The sequence below is a fragment of the Haliotis asinina genome, chromosome 4 (genome assembly GCF_037392515.1).
Source record: "Haliotis asinina isolate JCU_RB_2024 chromosome 4, JCU_Hal_asi_v2, whole genome shotgun sequence".
Classification (NCBI taxonomy): Eukaryota; Metazoa; Mollusca; class Gastropoda; order Lepetellida; family Haliotidae; genus Haliotis; species Haliotis asinina.
Window position 1 is genome coordinate 68,940,992 of NC_090283.1, and position 8,692 is coordinate 68,949,683.

Consider the following 8,692-nt stretch of genomic DNA (forward strand, 5'->3'; position numbering starts at 1 on the left):
ATAGAATTTTTAATACAATAAGAATAAAAACAGCGGCATCGGGTTAGAAGCATTTACTGCCAACAACAAAACGACGGAGGTCACTGACACACATTTTGCAAATATAGACACATCATAGAACAACACAGATGACGTCACTATTGAAGAGTGACGACATTCGACCTTGACCTTTGCTCAAACTACCAGCCGCCATTGTTTTCAGTGATGAACAACGTTAGGCTTCAAGTCGATATTTCCATTGCTGTATGTTGCTATTTGTGGTACAATTGTTATGGTTGGCACAGGCAGGAAAGTGCATAATGGCACAGGCACATGTGATGAATGTGAGCCAGATAGATGGTCAATAATGAACCTAAGTTCATTCGAGCCGTAGGTGATTGAACTTCAACAGCTGAGCTACTTATGACGTCACCTAACAACGGGCTTGATAATGGCCCGTCGTCAAGCATTTTGCGGGCGTTATCAAGTTACAGTCGACCGTTCATTTCTGATAACGTGCGGTCGTTTTAATGATAATTCTATCCATTTTAACTATAATACACTGCAGTATCTTCAACGGGCGAGTACTAATATGCATGTAGAACCGTAGATCTTGCAAGTGGTACTTTCATCGGTAAAAAGGAAGATTTGATGTAACCCCGTTTCTATATATTTAAAGGTTAATTAGTACATTAACAAATTAGGCAATATTCTTCCATAATACCAACAAAGCCACTGGCATGTGAATGTTTTCGTCTGTTTTCGGCGATGCAGGACTAGTGTGTAGTAACCATCTTGATAAAATTATTATTTTTTTCTTTCATTTAAAGAGACATCTGTAAGAAATAGACACTGATGTCTTACCGACTGTGCTTGTTAAACTGCTCATGGCCAGTGTTTGCAATACTTTAATTTGCCAGTTTTTAAAATCATGCAGGTTTTAAAATCTACAGGTCCTGAATGAAAGCTGCGGGCAGATTTTGTTAAAGTCGAACCAATAAAGGCAAAATAACCTACACCGTACACAGTTTCAAACTGTTTCTAGAAAATCAATTAGCGAAGTCTATGGTGCTGAGAGACGTGTTTATTTGTGCAAGACTGGTGTTGACACTCCTGTTCGCTAAGCGCTGAAATACCAGGTAGTGAAACTAAGCTATCGTACCTTGATGGATCTTCGGTGATTCCCGAACGTTAGTAAAGGAAAAACCAAAAGATTCCTGTTGAAAAAAGACAGATAATTTACTGAATGCCACAAGGGTCTGTAAATATTTGAAACTGCCAACCCGATACAAAAAAAGCTAGCGCAGAGCCTCTGGACCGGCGGCTATATTTCAATCGCTGCGCATAGAGTCATTGCTGCAGTTTCTCACTTACATGGTAGTTGCATATTACGTCACCTTTTTGCGGCGATGACGTGTTACACGTTTCATTGTTTCATGCTCACGATTTGAACCTTTTAGCTGATAATATTTTAGACGTCATCTTAACAGTTATAAATATAATGAATGAGAAATTCCAAACTTTGGCACAATGGACACAGAGACATTGCACATGAGAACGAACAAATCATGCAAAAAGATGCGCCATTGTCAGTATCTACTGCACTCTATCCATTTTACAAATGTGATCGTGTCAGTGTTCTATAAAGTGGCCTTCACATGGCAAACTAAAGTTTGACATCACATGTCGAGTCTGAGAGTGTGAACATTCGAACAACTCGCCACCAACACCAATTTCGGAGTTGTCAGACTGTGGTCGAGAAATAGGATCGGTCTCTAGTCTCACCAACTTTTCCATCAAACTTTCCTGTTGTCAAACTCGAATTTGACATGTGAAGTGCTGTCATACTCATGTTGGTCAGAAACAACCAATCGCAGTCACCGAAATTGCCATGTAACTGCATCCAAAGGGACACATGGCGCTCAAATGACACGAAAGTTACACGAGCTGACATGTGAAACCGCGAGTTTGACAACTTCCAAAACTTCAACAACATGTCTTGTCAAACTTCAGTTTGTAAAGGCCGTTTAAGGCATCAGGGGTGAGTTTCATGCATGCACAAGAAAGATCATCAGCAGTCTCACGAAAGAGACGTTGTGCGGCACGTAACTGGGTGTCTATCCCGTGACTTGGTTGATATTGGAAGAATTGCCCTTTCCCATACGGTTTGTAGCCCATTATTCATAGTCATTTTGCTTCATATGGGTCATTCCATTTACCCACAAAGTTACTACCGCTTTATAATGTAAGCGACTTCACCCATGACAAGTTTATGTAAGGCGTATGACTAATGGGTCGTATGACTAATGGGGTGACACCTCCACACGTACGTTCTAATGTCAGTTACTTGTTAAAACCTAGGTCCTGATATCTGTTACATTTCCTTTTCCGCTGTTTCTGTTTGCCTATTGTATTCTGTATATCCGGATGATCTCTGATGTTAATTATGGTCTGAGTGCCGTTGTATAAAGCAGTCTTAGCGCTAAGGTGATCGTAACTCCCTTTGGCTACGACAGTCGTAGTGCTAGGGCAGGGACCCGTTTCACAAAGCGATCGTAGCGCTACGACAGTCGTATGTCTATGTTAAAGTATGGGGGTTATGATCTTAGCACTACGGCAGTCGTATGTCTATGTTAAGGTATGAGAGTTATGATCATCTTAGCACTACGGCAGTCGTATGTCTATGTTAAAGTATGGGAGTTATGATCATCTTAGCGCTACGGCAGTCGTATGTCTATGTTAAAGTATGGGAGTTAAGATCATCTTAGCGCTACGGCAGTCGTATGTCTATGTTAAAGTATGGGAGTTAAGATCATCTTAGCACTACGGCAGTCGTATGTCTATGTTAAGGTATGAGAGTTATGATCATCTTAGCACTACGGCAGTCGTATGTCTATGTTAAAGTATGAGAGTTATGATCATCTTAGCACTACGGCAGTCGTATGTTTATGTTAAAGTATGGGAGTTATGATCATCTTAGCGCTACGGCAGTCGTATGTCTATGTTAAAGCATGGGAGTTAAGATCATCTTAGCACTACGGCAGTCGTATGTCTATGTTAAGGTATGAGAGTTATGATCATCTTAGCACTACGGCAGTCGTATGTCTATGTCAAAGTATGGGAGTTATGATCATCTTAGCACTACGGCAGTCGTATGTCTATGTTAAAGTATGGGAGTTATGATCATCTTAGCACTACGGCAGTCGTATGTCTATGTTAAAGTATGGGAGTTAAGATCATCTTAGCGCTACGGCAGTCGTATGTCTAAGTTAAAGTATGAGAGTTATGATCATCTTAGCGCTACGGCAGTCGTATGTCTGTGTTAAGGTATGAGAGTTATGATCATCTTAGCACTACGGCAGTCGTATGTCTATGTTAAAGTATGAGAGTTAAGATCATCTTAGCACTACGGCAGTCGTATGTCTATGTTAAGGTATGAGAGTTATGATCATCTTAGCACTACGGCAGTCGTATGTCTATGTTAAGGTATGAGAGTTATGATCATCTTAGCGCTACGGCAGTCGTATGTCTATGTTAAGGTATGAGAGTTAAGATCATCTTAGCACTACGGCAGTCGTATGTTTATGTTAAAGTATGGGAGTTATGATCATCTTAGCGCTACGGCAGTCGTATGTCTATGTTAAGGTATGAGAGTTATGATCATCTTAGCACTACGGCAATCGTATGTCTATGTTAAAGTATGAGAGTTATGATCATCTTAGCACCACGACAGTCGTATGTCTATGTTAAAGTATGGGAGTTAAGATCATCTTAGCGCTACGGCAGTCGTATGTCTATGTTAAAGTATGAGAGTTAAGATCATCTTAGCGCTACGGCAGTCGTATGTCTATGTTAAAGTATGGGAGTTATGATCATCTTAGCACTACGGCAGTCGTATGTCTATGTTAAGGTATGGGGGTTAAGATCATCTTAGCACTACGGCAGTCGTATGTCTATGTTAAAGCATGGGAGTTAAGATCATCTTAGCGCTACGGCAGTCGTATGTCTATGTTAAAGTATGAGAGTTAAGATCATCTTAGCACTACGGCAGTCGTATGTCTATGTTAAAGTATGGGGGTTATGATCATCTTAGCACTACGGCAGTCGTATGTCTATGTTAAAGCATGGGAGTTAAGATCATCTTAGCGCTACGGCAGTCGTATGTCTATGTTAAAGTATGGGGGTTAAGATCATCTTAGCACTACGGCAGTCGTATGTCTATGTTAAGGTATGAGAGTTATGATCATCTTAGCGCTACGGCAGTCGTATGCCTATGTTAAAGTATGGGAGTTAAGATCATCTTAGCACTACGGCAGTCGTATGTCTATGTTAAAGTATGGGGGTTATGATCATCTTAGCACCACGACAGTCGTATGTCTATGTTAAAGTATGGGAGTTAAGATCATCTTAGCACTACGGCAGTCGTATGTCTATGTTAAAGTATGGGAGTTAAGATCATCTTAGCACTACGACAGTCGTATGTCCATGTTAAAGTTTGGGAGTTAAGATCATCTTAGCTCTACGGTCGCTTTGTGGAACGGAGCCCTGTTTTGGAGAACGCTGCGCCTGTCAGTTATTGCTCTAAGATCGACGCCTTTTTCAGTGTACTCCTTGGTGTGAAGTCTTTTTTTAAAACTTCAGCACCCAGAGAATCGAGACAATCATTTGCATTAGAACAGATGAGTCTACCCACATTTTCTCTGAGGAGAATATTATATGATTCAGGTGAGTAAATGAGTTTAGTTTTACGTCGGTTTTAGCAATATTAGAGCAATATCACGACGGGGGACACCAGACATGCGTTTCACACATCAAACCCAGGATTTGGGCGTGACGAGCAAACGCTTTAATCATTAGGCTAGCCCACTGCATTCACAGCTGGCCTTTGCATTATGTTGATGTTCTGCTGCTGGAGGTAGTGGGTTACGACACTACGTGAAGGTTATTATCTGGAAAGACAAACTGTAGACCCAGCCTTGCGCACAAGACATACCTACTGGCTCAGCATACATTCTTTCGACCCAGTAAATACATGGACTTGAACAGAAGTATTTTCCTTGAAGGGTTACTGTTAGAGCTTGGGTTGTAGAACTGGGAAGGATCCAAAGTTTCTACCCGGGTACCCCATCCCCTACCCCTGCCGGATACCCGTTATGTTACTATCAAATTTGTAATAAATGGGAATAATATTTGTCAGCTCGCGTGCTTAAATTTCAAGTTTTTCAATAGCTTTACCAAGTATTATATTCAAAAGAGGTGACTCTAATCATGTCTAAATTTTCAAAGATGATACAACATTCTAATCATGAAAGAATTGTTTAATCTATTGTTAACATGATCATAATGGATCGGGGTATTGAGACGGGTATCCAGCTCATTACCCACCCATCCTGGGTATCCGGGCCACTCTCTCATTCTTTCTGGATTCATCTTTAGATATAACATACGATTTTGGTCATACGTTTTAGTTTTATTATATTGAACATGACATATATGTTGACGAACAGTTTTATAGTACCAAACAGTAAAACAAACTATATGTAACTGCCATTCATGTTTGCTTGTGCGTTGTTTTCCCTTCCACATACGGTAGGTATTTAGTGCAAAAGAAATTCTGTGCCTTTGCTTCAGTCATTAAAGGTTTTAACTTCCAGCTGTGAAAGAAAATGTTGTTGGGTGTGTATCGTTCTGCATAAAACTCTCTCTCCTGGTACCACAAGTACGTTCCATTGAGGCGAACGATATTGGATATATGATCAAAGCCACATAACATGGTTGGTATGGCAATCTCAAGAAAGACATGGTGTCCTACGAAAGGTTTTGAAAAGAAACTGAAAAGTTCTTTGTATTTAGAAGGAACATAAAATATATCCGAAGCTTCGTAGAAAGCTCCCCCAGGTCCACCAAAACTATCAGAGAGCTTTGAAAGGAAATTCTCCACCTTTTGTTTGTGAGATGTTGTCTTAAGATGTTCAAAGAACGCCCACAATTGCCTCAATCGCCTTACACCCCAGCTCGCTGAGCTCCAAGGCCACCAATGCCATTGCCCATTTGCTTTGGTAATGTTTGGAACTTTCCTGGTACCAAGGGTTCCGTTTCTGATGCTTTGTTGGAACCAAATCTTGTCCCTGGGCAGGTCGACGATGTTCCACATGTTCAGCAGCACGTCGTCGGACATCTGCAAGTAGCCACTGACGTTGAAGCCCAGTTCCATGGCATAGGCTGCGCACAAATACCCATGTACACCTCTGTCAATTTCATTAACCTCAAGAAAAGTGACAGGATGGTGATACTGTTTCTGGAATCCTCCGAAATTGCCAAGAACGCTGCCACAGTAGACTATATGTTTAAAGAACTTTCGGTACACATAATCTAAGTATACAATATTTGAATAATATGTGGGATAGTTGAATATGACAACAAGCAGAATGTCATTAATTTGAGGTGGAGCAGTTCTCGATGGACGGGGCAACTTTGATTTGCATATGTCGCTGTACGGATTAGTCTCAACTTGTGAAAGTCCTTTAGCAGTTGGTTCATAAACGACGTTGTGAGTCATTTCAGGGGGGTCTTTGACGGTAAAAACCGGTGAAGATGCATTTCGTTTAGGCTGTGCATAATTTAGAGCGCTGAGACTAGAAAACCAACTCTTGATCATCGCACTATCGGTTTGCTGTAGTAGTTTACGAGTTGCCATGACGTTGGTTAACTTTTGAGCACAAGCGTTAAATGCATCTTGAGGTTGACATCTGAATCCTCCGAGAAGTGATTCAACTATATCGTTTTCATTTCCAACACTGCCGTCTGTATTAGCATAGGCGAAGGTCTCTGTACAGGATGGTGGGTATATTCCGATTATTCCCTGTAGGTCTGTCATCAGCCATCGCCACCAGTTGGTCCAAGATGAAGAGCTCTCTTTCACTAGAACACTCCCCAAAGCCCAGAATGAGTCATAGTTAACAAGTGAGGACGATAGATCGGTTGATTTGTAAAGGTATGCTGGAACGTATGCATGGGGCAGCCTGCAAGCTGCATTGTGTATATCAAAATATGGAGGATATGAGTTCTGTAAAGGTGGCATCCATTTGGTCTGAATGCTTGGTGTCAGATATTCCCCAGACTGATAGGACACGTGCCCGTTTCTGTCTCGGGTATCTGTAGACATGTCCTTGACCCCAAAATGCCGGTCAGGGTCAAACATGATGTTGCCACGATACAACATTCCATTTGATCGTTTACCAAAGTGAAAACCCCGTACTTGTTCGTGAAGGTTCGTGATCATGTCTGTTGAATATATCCACTTAGCACCGTGCTGTATTGCAAATAGATATGACGTCATTCTAATGTTCTTCACACCGGACAGTGGGAGGGCTGTATTGATATTTAATTGGTCGTTGATAAATACACAATCATTGCATCTGAAATTATAAGGACATGGTCAGTTATGAATGATAGCATCAACATGTGATTGCCATCATGGTTTTACATCTCATTGTATTTTTAACTGGGAATACGTGCAAGGTCAGCTGGTCCTCAACAGAATATCAGCCACATCAGCCACATTCACCGTGTATTAATTAAACATTCAGCTAATTAAACATGTCTGCTTCCCGATTAAACGCTGCCTCACTAGTACCCACACAGGACAGAAACAACCCTTGCAGAATTAATACAACCTACATTAGCATGCATGCATTGGATCAATGAATGCATTTATCATACAGGCTTTGACTGAATGAATAGCACATCGGCACTGGCTTTGATAAAAGCAGAAGGGCACTCACTGACAATACACTGACTGAACGAAGACAGCGATCATTACTATATTAACTGTATGAGCTGCAAACCGGCACTGATTGAAGAAGTTATACAATCAGCGTTAGCGTACCGGCACTGATTGAAGAAGTTATACAATCAGCGTTAGCACACCGGCACTCACTGCACAAGTTATACAATCAGTGTTAGCATACAGGCACTGACTGAAAAAGTTATACAATCAGCGTTAGCACACCGGCACTGATTGAAGAAGTTATACAGTCAGCGTTAGCACACCGGCACTCTCTGCACAAGTTATACAATCAGCGTTAGCACAGCGGCACTGACTGAAGAAGTTATACGATCGGCTTTGGCATACCGGCACTAACTGCACAAGTTATATAATCAGCGTTAGTATATCGGCACTGACTGAAGAAGTTGTACAATCAGCGTTAGCACACCGGCACTCACTGCACAAGTTATACAATCAGTGTTAGCATACAGACACTGACTGAAAAAGTTATACAATCAGCGTTAGCACACCGGCACTGATTGAAGAAGTTATACAGTCAGCGTTAGCACACCGGCACTCTCTGCACAAGTTATACAATCAGCGTTAGCACAGCGGCACTGACTGAAGAAGTTATACGATCGGCTTTGGCATACCGGCACTAACTGCACAAGTTATATAATCAGCGTTAGTATATCGGCACTGACTGAAGAAGTTGTACAATCAGCGTTAGCATACCGGCACTGATTGAAGAAGTTGTACAATCAGCGTTAGCACACCGGCACTGATTGAAGAAGTTATACAGTCAGCGTTAGCACACCGGCACTCTCTGCACAAGTTATACAATCAGCGTTAGCACAGCGGCACTGACTGAAGAAGTTATACGATCGGCTTTGGCATACCGGCACTAACTGCACAAGTTATATAATCAGCGTTAGTATATCGGCA